Below are 18,718 nucleotides of genomic sequence, written 5' to 3'. Positions count from 1 at the left end.
CGAGTCAGCCGTTATGTTCCAAGAAGGTAGCTAAGAAACTTGCCCCCGGGCTGAACCCTTGGGGGGCCGAGTCAGCCGTTATGTTTCAGGAAGGTAGCTAGGAAACTTGCCCCCAAGCTAAACCCTTGCCATATTAGAATCCACCAATTATATCCCTGTAACCATGCATCTGCTTCTGTATGCTTGCTTCTGCTCCCCAAAATCCTATAAAAGCCCATCCTTGGTTCCGTGGGGTGCGCCAGTCCCCCGAGTGACTGAAGCGCCCGCAGGTGTCTGTGCCTGTGTATCCCAACAATAAACCAAATCCTCTTGCTGATTGCATCCTGTGGTGTCTCGGTCTGGTCTTTGGAGTTGGAGGGTCTCCATCCCGAGGGAAAGTTCTCCCTGAGAGCTTTTCAGAACCACAGGTAGGACCAACTTTTCCCCTGCAAGAAACCTGCCTGGTGAACTCAAGACACAGGCCCACAGGAACAGCTGAAGACCTGTAGAGAGGAAAAACTACACGCCCGAAAGCAGAACACTCTGTCCCCATAACTGGCTGAAAGAAAACAGGAAAACAGGTCTACAGCACTCCTGACACACAGGTTATAGGACAGTCTAGCCACTGTCAGAAATAGCAGAACAAAGTAACACTGGAGATAATCTGATGGCGAGAGGCGAGCGCAGGAACCCAAGCAACAGAAACCAAGACTACATGGCATCATCGGAGCCCAATTCTCCCACCAAAGCAAACACGGAATATCCAAACACACCAGAAAAGCAAGACCTGGTTTCAGAATCATATTTGATCATGATGCTGGAGGACTTCAAGAAAGACATAAAGAACTCCCTTAGAGAACAAGTAGAAGCCTACAGAGAGGAATCGCAAAAATCCCTGAAAGAATTCCAGGAAAACACAATCAAACAGTTGAAGGAATTAAAAATGGAAATAGAAGCAATCAAGAAAGAACACATGGAAACAACCCTGGACATAGAAAATCAAAAGAAAAGACAAGGAGCTGTAGATACAAGCTTCACCAACAGAATTCAAGAGATGGAAGAGAGAATCTCGGGAGCAGAAGATTCCATAGGAATCATTGACTCAACTGTCAAAGATAATGTAAAGCGGAAAAAGCTACTGGTCCAAAACATACAGGAAATCCAGGACTCAATGAGAAGATCAAACCTAAGGATAATAGGTATAGAAGAGAGTGAAGACTCCCACCTCAAAGGACCAGTAAATATCTTCAACAAAATCATACAAGAAAACTTCCCTAACCTAAAAAAAGAGATACCCATAGACATACAAGAAGCCTACAGAACTCCAAATAGATTGGACCAGAAAAGAAACACCTCCCGTCACATAATTGTCAAAACACCAAACGCACAAAATAAAGAAAGAATATTAAAAGCAGTAAGGGAAAAAGGTCAAGTAACATATAAAGGCAGACCTATCAGAATCACACCAGACTTTTCGCCAGAAACTATGAAGGCCAGAAGATCCTGGACAGATGTCATACAGACCCTAAGAGAACACAAATGCCAGCCCAGGTTACTGTATCCTGCAAAACTCTCAATTAACATAGATGGAGAAACCAAGATATTCCATGACAAAACCAAATTTACACAATATCTTTCTACAAGTCCAGCACTACAAAGGATAATAAATGGTAAAGCCCAACATAAGGAGGCAAGCTATACCCTAGAAGCAAGAAACTAATCATCTTGGCAACAAAACAAAGAGAATGAAAGCACACAAACATAACCTCACTTCCAAATATGAATATAACGGGAAGCAATAATCACTATTCCTTAATATCTCTCAATATCAATGGCCTCAACTCCCCAATAAAAAGACATAGATTAACAAACTGGATACGCAACGAGGACCCTGCATTCTGCTGCCTACAGGAAACACACCTCAGAGACAAAGACAGACATTACCTCAGAGTGAAAGGCTGGAAAACAATTTTCCAAGCAAATGGTCAGAAGAAGCAAGCTGGAGTAGCCATTCTAATATCAAATAAAATCAATTTTCAACTAAAAGTCATCAAAAAAGGTAAGGAAGGACACTTCATATTCATCAAAGGAAAAATCCACCAAGATGAAGTCTCATTCCTAAATATCTATGCCCCAAATACAAGGGCACCTACATATGTAAAAGAAACCTTACTAAAGGTCAAAACACACATTGCACCTCACACAATAATAGTGGGAGATTTCAACACCCCACTCTCATCAATGGACAGATCATGGAAACAGAAATTAAACAGAGATGTAGACAGACTAAGAGAAGTCATGAGCCAAATGGACTTAACGGATATTTATAGAACATTCTATCCTAAAGCAAAAGGATATACCTTCTTCTCAGCTCCTCATGGTACTTTCTCCAAAATTGACCATATAATTGGTCAAAAAACGGGCCCATAATCCCATGCGTGCTATCGGACCACCACGGCCTAAAACTGGTCTTCAATAACAATAAGGGAAGAATGCCCACATATACGTGGAAATTGAACAATGCTCTACTCAATGATAACCTGGTCAAGGAAGAAATAAAGAAAGAAATTAAAAACTTTTTAGAATTTAATGAAAATGAAGGTACAATATACCCAAACTTATGGGACACAATGAAAGCTGTGCTAAGAGGAAAACTCATAGCGCTGAGTGCCTGCAGAAAGAAACAGGAAAGAGCATATGTCAGCAGCTTGACAGCACACCTAAAAGCTCTAGAACAAAAAGAAGCAAATACACCCAGGAGGAGTAGAAGGCAGGAAATAATCAAACTCAGAGCTGAAATCAACCAAGTAGAAACAAAAAGGACCATAGAAAGAATCAACAGAACCAAAAGTTGGTCCTTTGAGAAAATCAACAAGATAGATAAACCCTTAGCCAGACTAACGAGAGGACACAGAGAGTGCGTCCAAATTAACAAAATCAGAAATGAAAAGGGAGACATAACTACAGATTCAGAGGAAATTCAAAAAATCATCAGATCTTACTATAAAAACCTATATTCAACAAAACTTGAAAATCTTCAGGAAATGGACAATTTCCTAGACAGATACCAGGTATCGAAGTTAAATCAGGAACAGATAAACCAGTTAAACAACCCCATAACTCCTAAGGAAATAGAAGCAGTCATTAAAGGTCTCCCAACCAAAAAGAGCCCAGGTCCAGACGGGTTTAGTGCAGAATTCTATCAAACCTTCATAGAAGACCTTATACCAATATTATCCAGACTATTCCACAAAATTGAAACAGATGGAGCCCTACCGAATTCCTTCTATGAAGCCACAATTACTCTTATACCTAAACCACACAAAGACCCAACAAAGAAAGAGAACTTCAGACCAATTTCCCTTATGAATATCGACGCAAAAATACTCAATAAAATTCTGGCAAACCGAATTCAAGAGCACATCAAAACAATCATCCACCATGATCAAGTAGGCTTCATCCCAGGCATGCAGGGATGGTTTAATATAAGGAAAACCATCAACGTGATCCATCATATAAACAAACTGAAAGAACAGAACCACATGATCATTTCATTAGATGCTGAGAAAGCATTTGACAAAATTCAACACCCCTTCATGATAAAAGTCCTGGAAAGAATAGGTATTCAAGGCCCATACCTAAACATAGTAAAAGCCATATACAGCAAACCAGTTGCTAACATTAAACTAAATGGAGAGAAACTTGAAGCAATCCCACTAAAATCAGGGACTAGACAAGGCTGCCCACTCTCTCCCTACTTATTCAACATAGTTCTTGAAGTTCTAGCCAGAGCAATCAGACAACAAAAGGAGATCAAGGGGATACAGATCGGAAAAGAAGAGGTCAAAATATCACTATTTGCAGACGACATGATAGTATATTTAAGTGATCCCAAAAGTTCCACCAGAGAACTACTAAAGCTGATAAACAACTTCAGCAAAGTGGCTGGGTATAAAATTAACTCAAATAAATCAGTTGCCTTCCTCTATACAAAAGAGAAACAAGCCGAGAAAGAAATTAGGGAAACGACACCCTTCATAATAGACCCAAATAATATAAAGTACCTCGGTGTGACTTTAACCAAGCAAGTAAAAGATCTGTAGAATAAGAACTTCAAGACACTGAGGAAAGAAATTGAAGAAGACCTCAGAAGATGGAAAGATCTCCCATGCTCATGGATTGGCAGGATTAATATAGTAAAAATGGCCATTTTACCAAAAGCAATCTACAGATTCAATGCAATCCCCATCAAAGTACCAATCCAATTCTTCAAAGAGTTAGACAGAACAATTTGCAAATTCATCTGGAATAACAAAAAACCCAGGATAGCTAAAGCTATCCTCAACAATAAGAGGACTTCAGGGGGAATCACTATCCCTGAACTCAAGCAGTATTACAGAGCAATAGTGATAAAAACTGCATGGTATTGGTACAGAGACAGACAGATAGACCAATGGAATAGAATTGAAGACCCAGAAATGAACCCACACACCTATGGTCACTTGATTTTTGACAAAGGAGCCAAAACCATCCAATGGAAAAAAGATAGCATTTTCAGCAAATGGTGCTGGTTCAACTGGAGGGCAACATGTAGAAGAATGCAGATCGATCCATGCTTATCACCCTGTACAAAGCTTAAGTCCAAGTGGATCAAGGACCTCCACATCAAACCAGACACACTCAAACTAATAGAAGAAAAACTAGGGAAGCATCTGGAACACATGGGCACTGGGAAAAATTTCCTGAACAAAACACCAATGGCTTATGCTCTAAGATCAAGAATCGACAAATGGGATCTCATAAAACTGCAAAGCTTCTGTAAGGCAAAGGACACTGTGGTTAGGACAAAACGGCAACCAAAAGATTGGGAAAAGATCTTTACCAATCCTATAACAGATAGAGGCCTTATATCCAAAATATACAAAGAACTCAAGAAGTTAGACCGCAGGGAAACAAATAACCCTATTAAAAAATGGGGTTCAGAGCTAAACAAAGAATTCACAGCTGAGGAATGCCGAATGGCTGAGAAACACCTAAAGAAATGTTCAACATCTTTAGTCATAAGGGAAATGCAAATCAAAACAACCCTGAGATTTCACCTCACACCAGTGAGAATGGCTAAGATCAAAAACTCAGGTGACAGCAGATGCTGGCGAGGATGTGGAGAAAGAGGAACACTCCTCCATTGTTGGTGGGATTGCAGACTGGTAAAACCATTCTGGAAATCAGTCTGGAGGTTCCTCAGAAAATTGGACATTGAACTGCCTGAGGATCCAGCCATACCTCTCTTGGGCATATACCCAAAAGATGCCTCAACATATAAAAGAGACACGTGCTCCACTATGTTCATCGCAGCCTTATTTATAATAGCCAGAAACTGGAAAGAACCCAGATGCCCTTCAACAGAGGAATGGATACAGAAAATGTGGTACATCTACACAATGGAATATTACTCAGCTATCAAAAACAACGAGTTTATGAAATTCGTAGGCAAATGGTTGGAACTGGAAAATATCATCCTGAGTGAGCTAACCCACTCACAGAAAGACATACATGGTATGCACTCATTGATAAGTGGCTATTAGCCCAAATGCTTGAATTACCCTAGATCCCTAGAACAAAGGAAACTCAAGACGGATGATCAAAATGTGAATGCTTCACTCCTTCTTTAAATGAGGAAAAAGAATACCCTTGGCAGGGAAGGGAGAGGCAAAGATTAAAACAGAGACTGAAGGAACACCCATTCAGAGCCTGCCCCACAGGTGGCCCATACATATACAGCCACCCAATTAGACAAGATGGATGAAGCAAAGAAGTGCAGACCGACAGGAGCCGGATGTAGATCGCTCCTGAGAGACACAGCCAGAATACAGCAAATACAGAGGCGAATGCTAGCAGCAAACCACTGAACTGAGAATAGGTCCCCCGTTGAAGGAATCAGAGAAAGAACTGGAAGAGCTTGAAGGTGCTCGAGACCCCAAAAGTACAACAATGTCAAGCAACCAGAGCTTCCAGGGACTAAGCCACTACCTAAAGACTATACATGGACTGACCCTGGACTCTGTCCCCATAGGTAGCAATGAATATCCTAGTAAGAGCACCAGTGGAAGGGGAAGCCCTGGGTCCTGCTAAGACTGAACCCCCAGTGAACTAGACTATGCGGGGAGGGTGGCAATGGGGGGAGGTTTGGGAGGGGAACACCCATAAGGAAGGGGAGGGGGGAGGGTGATGTTTGTCCGGAAACCGGGAAAGGGAATAACACTTGAAATGTATATAAGAAATACTCAAGTTAATAAAAAAAAATAAAAAATAAAAAAAAAAAACATTTTAACAGTAGAATAGTTTCTTCCACTTGTGTGCCACTTGAAGGCTTTAGCACTGTTATTGCTTAAAAAAAAAGCTCACTGCGGAAATCATGTCTAGCATGCTACAATTTATATAACAACAAAGGGGCAGAATACATTGACATCATTGCATCATTATCAAAGACATAAGAGATCTCTCAAAGAACAAACCAGAGAGATCAATCTTATTTGGAATGATGGGAAAATAAAGGGGTCAGAAATGTCGTGACATATCATTTCATGTTTTTTTAAAGTTTGAATTATGTGAATGCACGTAGTCCTCCCTAAAGTCTTAGCAGCAGGAGAAAAAAATCCAAGTGTTTTAATGCATTCTCATGAGCCATGTAAAATTAATGTCACTCTCATTTTACAAAGGGCTGTTCTCCTGGTGTGTTCAAAAGAGCTTTAATTGGAGGTTCTTTTTTCTGGGGTAGTACTTCCCCCCCCCAACCATTTACCCAAATCTGACACTTCTCTAGGTGTAATGTCACATACCAAAAGTCACTCACACTTATCAAAACTGATCCTGAGTCCCTTGGGCTAACCATCACATTCTTTCCGCTCTTTCTATGGAAGCTGGAGCCTGTTTGCCCAGAGGAAGCCAGAGCAGTATGTGATTCATAAATGAAGGACATTTAGAAGATGTGGAGGATTTCACTAAACCATGGCACTTTGCTAGCTTATGAAACCCGGAGCTGCCTTTCAGGTGGAAGCGTTCTTAGATTAGGCCTAAAATTAATGTAGCCTGGAAACCGAGTTTTCTCATGGAGCTTTGGTGTTAAAGGCATCTCAGGGTGGACTTAGTTTTTTCATCAGATTCTCAGCAGGGCTACTGATGGGAGATTGTCCCTGGATCACTTTCTATTCCAAGAAAGCAGCCTCTTCTGAACTTAGTTATCTCTGTGTTTACAGGAAATGCGTCAGGTACGGAGAGACGGGGGAAGGAGCAAATGGAGCTCAACTATTCTTCAAGGTAGTTCATGTCATCAGCGGAACAGAACCAGAGTCAGCCATGCCTTGAGAAATTCACTGAAGATCAGTTTACTTACCTGTACAATGGGAATGACTTCAGGCTAAGGTCGCTAGAAAGATTAGCATGGTGAGGACATTGGGGCAGTGCAGGTAGGAAAGCTTATTGAATGGAGACTCCATCTCAGAGTAGTGAGATGGGTTGATTGAGGATGAAAAGGCAGGTTACATTCATTCCCTTCTGTTGGATACAAGGTTTACGCCTCACAGATGAGCTGTAGTTCTAACAAGGCATGGTGCTCAGAGATGTTCTCTTTTCCTTTGCTCTACTGGCAGGCATCTCCTGGTCAGCTGGTTGCTCACACCCCTTGTCTTCTCCTCTTGCTGGAGAGTGTTCTGGTTATTCAACATTTCTGCTGAAATACCAGCAGGCAGTGGGGATTCCTGTCACCAGAGAAATGCTCAGAAATTCTGCCACAGTATAACTGTAGGGCTCGGGAAAGCACTGGGGTGAGGACATGGAGGGGCCATTGTCTTGAACAAGAGGCTATTGTGCTAGAGAACTGGTAAGATTTTTTAGTATATCTAAGAAGCCTGAGGACAGAGCCTTGGAGAAACGCCATGGTGAGAGCTCCAGGAAGTAGAGTAAAGGATATTGGACACTCAGGATTAGGGAGGGAAGAATATGTGCAATGAAGTAAGAAGTCATAGTTATTAAGCTCTCCATCCGTGGAAACACTTAATATGCATTATCTTGTTTGGTCTTCTATGCCCCTGTAAAGGGAGTATTCCTCCTAGCCTCGTTTTATAGAGAGGCCTGGAGAATGGGTAAGATGCCCAAGGTTGCCTGGCTGGGAATAGCTGAGACCTTACAGCAAACTGTCTGCCTCTAGCCCCTACCCCTGTATTCTACCCCATGTCTGAGGGATCAAGCAGGTCTGAAGAACCAGATTGGTTTAATCTACAGAAAGCATGAAACCAGAATGATTGTAAAGATTCTACTTAAGTCAGGAATGAATTCTATTCTTAGTGCTGGAGGTCAGTTAAGTGGAAGTCTGATCACAGAGGATAGCAGAGGAGAAACCAGAGAGAGGGCATGAAGGACACCACTGCAAACACCGTGTGAATGTTATAAATGAAAGAAAGAGGGTGAACAGAGGGGAAGCATTGTCAGATGAGGGCTTCCTCAAGATGGAGACCAGGGGCTGCAAACCCACTGAGAGAAATCTTGCAGTTTGAAGGGGATGTTGATGGACAAATGAAAGTGACTCAGGCCCAGTCGTGGGCTGCCTGGAGGGAAGGCTTAACTCTGAAGAAGGAAAGGAAAGGATGCTCATAGAGCTGATGGAGTCCTAGGTCCTGGCCTTGGCTCTCCTCCATCCCTTAGCTCATTGTTTACTTACCTCAGATAGGAATGAGCTCATTTTACAGGTGGAAAAATTTGGAATCAGAAAGGATGGAAAGGCCAGTCCAAATCTCAAAGCCAGGAAATTAGGAGGGAATCAGACTGGTGTCTGTCTGGTGTGACTGTTGATCCCAAAGCCTGTCCACTTTGTTCCTATGGGACTTGCTGCCCATTTATCCCAGGCACAGGAGGGAAGGTAGAGAAGAGAGTGATGATGGTCGCAGGACTTGGAAGGTGGAAGGGACAGGACATCTTATCATTGGTTGTGAGGAAGAAAATGAAGAGGTGTACTAAAGTAGCTGGGAAAGGGGGATCCAGAAACTGGGAGGGGCAAATCTTATCTACATATCAATTTGTGTGTATGTGTATGATTGTCAAAACACGTAAGGTATGTGTGAATGAGAGGATATGTAAGTACATGTTCATGTGTATATGTATATGAATGTGTGTCTGTATATCTGTGTGTCTGAGTGTAATGGAAGGATATACATGTGCTTTCTAGGCCATGGAGTTACAAAGCAAATGCACCCTTTTGACATGAATTGCTGTCATGAATTGGTCTGGGCACCAGCATTTGAAGTCTGGCTGTCCATGTTGTGGCTCCAGGTCTCTGAACACAAGGACATTTCTGTGAAGCTCTGAGAAGTATTTTCTGTGGCAGCCAGAGAAGGGGAAAATGCACACTGGAAATGTTATGGTAATAAACTCTGACTCAGTCCTGGTGGAGAGGGCAGGGATGTAGAGAACAAGGAAGAACTTGGGGGAGATCAGAAACATCATTGTGCTGTACTCACTGAGGGTTAAACATTAAGCCACACCTACCAGAAATAGAGAATTGGCATTTAATTGGAAGAAGATCGAATGAATGTACAGTGAATGTGTACAGAGTGATTCCTTTGTATACACAGTATTCTCTTCCAAGAGTCCTAGAAAGATTCATGCCCAGCTTTCAAAAAATGAAGAAAACTTTGTCCTGGACTCTTAGAAATTAAGCTGGAATGTGATTCCCAAAAACTTAGTGGGAATCCCGCATGCCTACCATCTCACATTACATGAGCTCTGCCTTTGCTTTCTCACCTGTAAAATGGGCTGACAAAAATGCTAATACTCCAGGGGTCAATGATGGCTAGAGACCTAGACTGTAACTTGGCTGTGGGCACTGCAGAGTTTGGTGATATGATTTGGTGATAGAAGGAGTGGGTTGGTGAGAGGAGGAGGCATAATAAAGCAGGAATCAAATGCCAGGAGCATTCAAGGACAGCACCAGATCATAACCTACACCACCATTAAATGGGGAAATATTGTTTCAACTAACCCCTCTCTCTTTTCTTCCTGACACACCTACTTTAAGAGAAGGGTTAACAGTGTGAAGAGGAACACCCCCCCTCCACCTCCTGACCATTATCCTCCCTCATTATGATAAGACTGTCCTCACACTCAGACCCAAACTGTCTCTGTTCTCTCAAGGAGAACCAAATCATAAGAGATGCCCTGTCACAAAGGAGCATCTTCGTTTATTTACTCTTGTGCTGACAGATACTTTAACGATAGAAAGCAGGCCAAACAATTCATCACAGCCATCTTTTCTCTCCTGGACTTCATAATGAATCACAATGGTTTGAGCAAGTCAATCACTCCCACAGAAAGTCTTGTGATTCCCTTGTTTTTAAGATTCCCCAAACAACACCCTCAGACATCCCTAATCTGCACAAGAGCATGTGTTCGGAGGTTCCCTAGGGGAAGAAAATCCCATTTCCTGAGTGTGCAGCAGGTGCTCTGTGGATTGCTTCCAGTGCCCTCGAGTGGCAGATGTGATGTCTTCCTTTTTATAGCTTTTAGACTGGGATGCAGGAAGGTGAAGTCTGTAGCCTGAGGTGACATATCTCATAAGGAGAAGGGACACGGTGTCATCTTAAGTTTGTGTCTCTTTAACTTTAACATGCATCTCCCATATCCTAATCAATATGATAAGCATGGTTTCTATAGATTTAATCCTTGTTCATAGCAGATGTTGACAGGCTTTGTTTTAAGGGTAGAAATTGTGTTGGTGTTCTATGAATATTCAAAGCCTGATTGCTGTCATTCGGCTTTGTCCTTATCAAGAGAAATAGCATGACCATCCTTGTCATGCAGTTATTTCAAACACAAACTCCATAAGTTCACAGAGATTCCCCAGCTCTCCTGAGTCCTAGGGCTGCAGCGTCTCACTTATCCACGAATAAGAGCAAAAGAATGTCATTTGTCATTTGAAAATTCAACCACATCACATACGGCAATCTTTCATGCCGCCTCTGTTGTTGGAGACAAGATATTGAGCAGTGGTACAGAAACTAGTGGGTGCCTTAAAAATTGATGATATTCATTATAACTAGAATGTTCTGAAGTTTTTCTCAACAGTATAGTGGCTGAAGTGGTCTGAAGAGCTCTCAGAGGTTGAGCATATTCATAGTTCATGAATTAAATGTCTTCCTTTTATCTGATACCAGCTTGCCTGGCCACCCAGTCCAAAGGAACCTGGAAGAGTTGTCACAGGTACCCAGTTAAAGTAATCTTAATGCTGAGAGGTAAGACCACACTGACTTTCAATAAACTACCCAGGTTGAGTGAAAAAGAGAAAGTGAGCGGAGCACCAGAAAACCTCTTTGCTTCACGACCGTGGTCTCAATGTGACCACCTGCCTTTTCCATGTCCCTGCCGCCATGCCCTGCCCTCTCCATCATGACTGGTTGTATTCTTCAACTGTGACTACAAAATATGCCCTTCCTTCCTCCCTGAAGTGACTTTTGTCACAGCAGCAGGAAAAAGTGCAAACATTTTGTGGTCGTGATTTTGTGGTTTGTAAAGTTGTCATTCAGAGTGAATAGGACAGTGGCAATTCATGAGCAAGTGAGGGCTGAGTCTCATTTCCTCATTCCTGAGCAAGGTAGGGGAAGGAACACAGTACATGTTCCCAAGATGCATGTATCACATATACTTATCTCAAGGTAGACCCAGATTTTTCTAGTCATCAGGCATGGATCAAGATATATTGCTATTTCCCAGTGTATTACTTTTGTGTTTACGTATGCAAAGTCTACCAGCAATATGCTATCGATGCCTTTCACTGATCTCTTTGCAGTGTTAGACAGAACAAGCTTTGCTCATATGCTTGAACAGGGAAAAGCTAAATACCAGAGCTCCATAAATTTATAGATTCATTTATTCTGTGATCACCTGAATTTAATTTCTAGATTATGGTATTACAGATTGAATCAAATGCCCAGAGGAACCAGAGATGAGCACAAATAGAAGGCAGGAGAACAGAGGAGCCCTATCACCTCACAAGTGGCCCTGTCTAATTATGCTGACAGCAGCTGATTCTGGGGATGGCCAGAGAGAAAATTATTTATAGATTGCCTTAGAGTGATAAGATGTGATGCCTACATTTTTCAAATTGATGCTTAACAATATATAGAATCTTTAATTACACATGTAATCATTAATTGTACAAGCACTCTAGGAATGCATTTACTTTTCAGAAAATAAGACACTGAATTTCTGACTGAAGCTATTTGACAAGTTCATCTTCAGTGCTGGTCTGTAAGAGCCCCCTTTCACCCTTGCACAATTTGGAAATAGCATCACAGAGATTCATAAAATTAGGTCACTCTTTAGTAGATTAAGAAAAATTGAGACAGAATCTCACTATGTTCACCAAACTGGCCTTGAAGTCCATCCTGAATTTATAGCAATAGAGTAATTCTCCTGCCTCAGCCTCTCAAATGCAAGAAATGTAGGCTTGTGCTACCAGCATGGCTTAGAGCATTTACTGCCAATGACATTTTAGTTCCACATATAATTGTCTGTATAATATGCACACAGTCTTTTCACTCAATGATGCCTTTTCAGTTTCCTTCCATATTTCTACATACATTCATGTTTGCTGTAGTTTGCTTTCTGTTGTTCTGATAAAATCCTGACCAAAAGCAAGTTGGAGAGGAGAAGGCTTATTTAGTCCCATACTTTACAATTCACCATCAAAGGAATTTGGGCAGGAACTCAAGGCAGGAACAGAGGCAGGAAATGAAGCAGAGACCATGGAAGAATACTTCTTACTTGCTGGCTCCTCCAAGCCTGAGCAGCTACCTTCCTTATGTGGCCCAGGCCAACCTGCCTAAGATTGGTACCACTCACAGTCGGGTAGGCCCTCTTACATCAATCAAGAAAATACCTCAGGGGTTGGGGATTTAGCTCAGTGGTAGAGCGCTTGCCTAGGAAGCACAAGGCCCTGGGTTTGGTCCCCAGCTCCGAAAAAAAAAAAAAAAAAAAAGAAGAAAGAAAATACCTCAAGGACATGCTCAGAAGGCAATCTGGTCACACATAAAGGGTCTCTTTAAAAAAGTGGCCACACTACAGTACCGATTTACTATTTTCCATTTAAATGCTCATATTTTAGATTTCCAGACTCAATTTTGCCACGGTGCAAGTTAGATTGGTATACCCTTTCCTTAAATTTATATTCTGTTAATATAAAGCAGTTGATTATTTATTTGTATATATTTTCCTATTACTTATTGCATATATGATATGATTTATTTTTTCAGCTGGGTTACCTTTTCCTCTGTAATATTTTTGGAAACACAAAACCTTCCTATAATATTTGTTTTAAATGCTTTCCTGCAGGTTTCAGGTACCTACCCATTAGCCCTTTAGTACTTCAATATATATTTCATAAGAACAACATTACTATTCTACAAAACTATAGTGATTCCAAGAAACCAATAATACTTCTTTGCATATACACTGCCACAGTATACATAAGTTCATTTTGAAGTCTCTAAACCAAATCACGAGGGAAATACACACACACACACACACACACACACACACACACACACACACACACACATGCAGGTGTGTGTATACATGTGTTCCAAAGTATTCAGGCTTTGTGTATGGTTCTGTAGTTTGTCTAGACTTAGGCTATCCAAGCACAGGATTAACTTAAAAGCTACCTGCACTCGCAGTTATGTAGGGTTGAAAGACACTTTGAGTCATGTCCTTGCTCAGTCCATTAAGTTTGCTTCCTACTCATTGCAGTTTTGATAAAATCTTTCAGTTATCTGATCAAGTGTGACTTCTCCCCGAAGGACACCTTTATGTGATGGTCCCTAAATTCTTGCACATTCAAGCCTGTCGTCTTGTCACACTCACAGGCTCGCTGGATCTAAAATGGCCTCCCATTCATCTGGCTTTCTTTGACTTCCTGGAGACCGTTTCTCCACGGCTGCTCTGCTTTGCTTTTGCGTCTCTTGTTTGTTTAATTCCCCCACCTGCATAATATGTTGCTTGTTCAGTCCTGGTTCCTCAAGAATATTTTTCTTTTCAGTTAAAGTCTACCGTTTCACTGGTTTATAGGAGTTGGCTATTGCGGGCGAATCTTCCAAAGTGTGCGCTAATCCCACTTACTGAGCAGGTTTGCTTTCTCTAATGGCCGTGAAGTTTCTTGGGTTGCGGTTTTGAGCAGTAACTCATTTTCATGGCTTTGTTTTCCTCCTAAGGCACTTCAGCTGTGTGTCTGTTATATTACCTTCCATTCCAAGCACTGTCTGACCCCTTTTGACTTCTTTCTTTAACTCAATTTCATTTTCTTGGCTGTTTTCCTGCCCATCTTCAATATCCCTTATTAAAATTCCATTGGATTTCCTTCTGCCTTAGGCATCCTGGAACTTTTTTGATGTGAGATTATTTTCTTACTTCTTACTTGGTTCTCCTCTCTTTCTATCCCTCTGTCTGTCTCTGTCTCTTTCTGTTTCTGTCTCTGTATGTGTGTCTGTCTGTCTTTCTCTCCATCCCCTCTTCCCTCTCCCCTCCCCCCTCTCTCCTCTCTCCTTCCTCCTCTCTTAGTCCTTTCCACCCTCTCTCCTTCCCTTCCCTCTGGCTCTTCTCTGCTCTCAGTATTTGCATCTCTGTCTCTAAGTGTCCATTGAGCACTTTCAAAAGCTACTTTGAAGATACTCAATTCAGTCTAAACTGAACTACCCTAGAATTTTATGTGGTTTTCTGGTTCTTAGAGAATGTTCATCAGTTGGAAACACAGACGTTTTTGTTTGTTTGTTTGTTTGTTTGTTTGTTTGTTTGTTTTATTACCATAGAAGTTCCATTTAGAATTAGTTTGAGTTTTTGAAATAATCAGACATTTGAAGGAAGAGATGCCCAGCTCCTGAGCCTTCTCTGACAGAGGAGGAATAGAATTCTTTAAATGACAAAGTATGACACTGGTGAGGGTGAAGAGGGATGGGGAAGGGTGATGCCAATGTCTTTGTCTGGTAGAGGCTTTAATTTCTCTTTCTTTCTTTCTTTCTTTCTTTCTTTCTTTCTTTCTTTCTTTCTTTCTTTCTTTCTTTCTTTCCTTACACAGCCACACCTCTGAGGAGCTTCACCCTTCTCAGTGCAGCTCAGCCTTCCAGGAGCATGGCTTCCCCAAGCCTTCCTTCTTTCTTCCTGCTTGCCTTGAGCTCTTTCTCTTCAGATGGTGCCACATTACAACAGTTCCTAGGACTGTGCTTAACTTAACTTAGGACTGGCACTGACACGTTAGGCTTTATCTCCGAGTGTGTGTGTGTGTGTGTGTGTGTGTGTGTGTGTGTGTGTGTGTGTGTTTGTGTGTGTGTTGCTGAGAACCAAAATCAGGGCCTTGCATGTGCTAAGCCAATGCTCTACCATTGTGCCATAATCCCATTCTCTCTTGGGGTAGGTGGTTTTCTTTGTGCCCTGTTTGTCTGTACTCTCCACTAACTCTTTGGTCCTACCTGTTCTGCACACTCCCAGTTTGCTATTTCCCTAGAAACACTAAAAGGACCTCATGTTTATCACTTTGCCTGCAGGACTGGGTACACATGGTACCTTTTGTTTCTCAGAAATGCAGGCAGCATGGGCCCAGGCGATGCTCTTTGTTGTTAGACTTCCATCCTTATGTGTGTCTCTTTTGTTTTATTGATCTGTTTATGCAGACACAAACACTGCAATGCCTTCATGTTCGTGGCCTTATGATACAGAATGAGATCTAGGGAGCTAATTATTCTCCCTCTGTTCTTTTTCAAGCTTGACACGCCTGATGATTTAGATTAAATGTTCTATGTAACTTTTGAAATTAGTTTCATATATTAATTAAAAATCCTTATGAGAGTGTCTTCTGCTATGTAAGTGATTGATTAGTATAAACAATAATTATTAATTGGGAATGAGTTTAAAATACAGATGAAGAGGAAGAAAACTCATATCCTGGGGTTTCGAAATCCATGGCATGCTACCTCTTGATTCACATAGTTGTTCGTGCCTCTCAGTAATATTTTATAATTTTCTTGCTGAGTTTCAGGACAGTACTCTTGTGTTTACAACTATAATTTTTTAATTATGTTTTGTAGTTCATGATTAGTTTTTGCACATGGCTTTTCATGTTAACTCAGTGCCTGGTTGCTTTCATAAACACAGAACCTGGAACTTTTTTTTTTATTAACTTGAGTATTTCTTATTTACATTTCCAATGTTATTCCCTTTCCCAGTTTCCGGGCAAACATCCCCCTAATCCCTCCCCCTTCCCTTCTTTATGGGTGTTCCCCTCCCCATTCTCCCCCCATTGCCGCCCTCGCCCCAACAATCATTTTCAGTCTTAGCAGGACCCAGGGCTTCCCCTTACACTGGTGATCTTACTAGGCTATTCATTGCTACCTATGAGGTTGGAGCCCAGGGTCAGTCCATGTATAGTCTTTTTTTTTTTATTAACTTGAGTATTTCTTATATACATTTCGAGTGTTATTCCCTTTCCCAGTATCCGGGCAAACATCCCCCTCCCCCCTCCCCTTCCTTATGGGTGTTCCCCTCCCGACCCTCCCCCCATTGCCGCCCTCCCCCCACCAGTCTAGTTCACTGGGGGTTCAGTCTTAGCAGGACCCAGGGCTTTCCCTTCCACTGGTGCTCTTACTAGGATATTCATTGCTACCTATGAGGTCAGAGTCCAGGGTCAGTCCATGTATAGTCTTTAGGTAGTGGCTTAGTCCCTGGAAGCTCTGGTTGGTTGGCATTGTTGTTCATAAGGGGTCTCTAGCCCCTTCAAGCTCTTCCAGTTCTTTCTCTGATTCCTTCAACGGGGGGGTCCTATTCTCAGTTCAGTGGTTTGCTGCTGGGATTCGCCTCTGTATTTGCTGTATTCTGGCTGTGTCTCTTAGGAGAGATCTACATCCGGCTCCTGTCGGCCTGCATTTCTTTGCTTCATCCATCTTGTCTAATTGGGTGGTTGTATATGTATGGGTCACATGTGGGCAGGCTCTGAATGGGTGTTCCTTCTGTCTCTGTTTTAATCTTTGCCTCTCTATTCCCTGCCAAGGGTATTCTTGTTCCCCTTTTAAAGAAGGAGTGAAGCATTCACATTTTGATCATCCGTCTTTAGTTTCATGTGTTCTATGCATCTAGGGTAATTCAAGCATTTGGGCTAATAACCACTTACCAATGAGTGCATACCATGTGTGTTTTTCTGTGATTGGGTTACCTCACTCAGGATGATATATTCCAGTTCCAACCATTTGCCTACGAATTTCATAAAGGCATTGTTTTTGATAGCTGAGTAATATTCCATTGTGTAGATGTACCACATTTTCTGTATCCATTCCTCTGTTGAAGGGCATCTGGGTTCTTTCCAGCTTCTGGCTATTATAAATAAGGCTGCTATGAACATAGTGGAGCACGTGTCTTTTTTATATGTTGGGGCATCTTTTGGGTATACGCCCAAGAGAGGTATAGCTGGATCCACAGGTAGTTCAATGTCCAATTTTCTGAGGAACCTCCAGACTGATTTCCAGAATGGTTGTACCAGTCTGCAATCCCACCAACAATGGAGGAGTGTTCCTCTTTCTCCATATCCTCGCCAGCATTTGTTGTCACCCGAGTTTTTGATCTTAGCCATTCTCACTGGTGTGAGGTGAAATCTCAGGGTTGTTTTGATTTGCATTTCCCTTATGACTAAAGATGTTGAACATTTCTTTAGGTGTTTCTCAGCCATTCGGCATTCCTCAGCTGTGAATTCTTTGTTTAGTTCTGAACCCCATTTTTAATAGGGTTATTTGTTTCCCTGCGGTCTAACTTCTTGAGTTCTTTGTATATTTTGGATATAAGGCCTCTATCTGTTGTAGGATTGGTAAAGATCTTTTCCCAATCTGTTGGTTGCCGTTTTGTCCTAACCACAGTGTCCTTTGCCTTACAGAAGCTTTGCAGTTTTATGAGATCCCATTTGTCGATTCTTGATCTTAGAGCATAAGCCATTGGTGTTTTGTTCAGGAAATTTTTTCCAGTGCCCATGTGTTCCAGATGCTTCCCTAGTTTTTCTTCTATTAGTTTGAGTGTGTCTGGTTTGATGTGGAGGTCCTTGATCCACTTGGACTTAAGCTTTGTACAGGGTGATAAGCATGGATCGATCTGCATTCTTCTACATGTTGCCCTCCAGTTGAACCAGCACCATTTGCTGAAAATGCTATCTTTTTTCCATTGGATGGTTTTGGCTCCTTTGTCAAAAATCAAGTGACCATAGGTGTGTGGGTTCATTTCTGGGTCTTCAATTCTATTCCATTGGTCTATCTGTCTGTCTCTGTACCAATACCATGCAGTTTTTATCACTATTGCTCTGTAATACTGCTTGAGTTCAGGGATAGTGAATCCCCCTGAAGTCCTCTTATTGTTGAGGATAGCTTTAGCTATCCTGGGTTTTTTGTTATTCCAGATGAATTTGCAAATTGTTCTGTCTAACTCTTTGAAGAACTGGATTGGTACTTTGATGGGGATTGCATTGAATCTGTAGATTGCTTTTGGTAAAATGGCCATTTTTACTATATTAATCCTGCCAATCCATGAGCATGGGAGATCTTTCCATCTTCTGAGGTCTTCTTCAATTTCTTTCCTCAGTGTCTTGAAGTTCTTATTCTACAGATCTTTTACTTGCTTGGTTAAAGTCACACCGAGGTACTTTATATTATTTGGGTCTATTATGAAG

General features: G+C 41.6%; 1 long non-coding RNA gene across 2 annotated transcripts in view; it reads right to left on the bottom strand.

Moving 5' to 3' along the window:
• The window catches only part of LOC148004294 (uncharacterized), an 82,542-nt gene that overhangs the window by 8,020 nt on the left and 55,804 nt on the right, over positions 1–18,718 (bottom strand). The gene's annotated exons all lie outside the window — the stretch shown is intronic.

The sequence above is a fragment of the Rattus norvegicus genome, chromosome 8 (genome assembly GCF_021556685.1).
Source record: "Rattus norvegicus strain SHRSP/BbbUtx chromosome 8, alternate assembly SHRSP_T2T, whole genome shotgun sequence".
Lineage (NCBI taxonomy): Eukaryota > Metazoa > Chordata > Mammalia > Rodentia > Muridae > Rattus > Rattus norvegicus.
The sequence above is the reverse complement of the archived record's forward strand: the minus strand, read 5'-3'. Positions and strand labels throughout refer to the sequence as shown.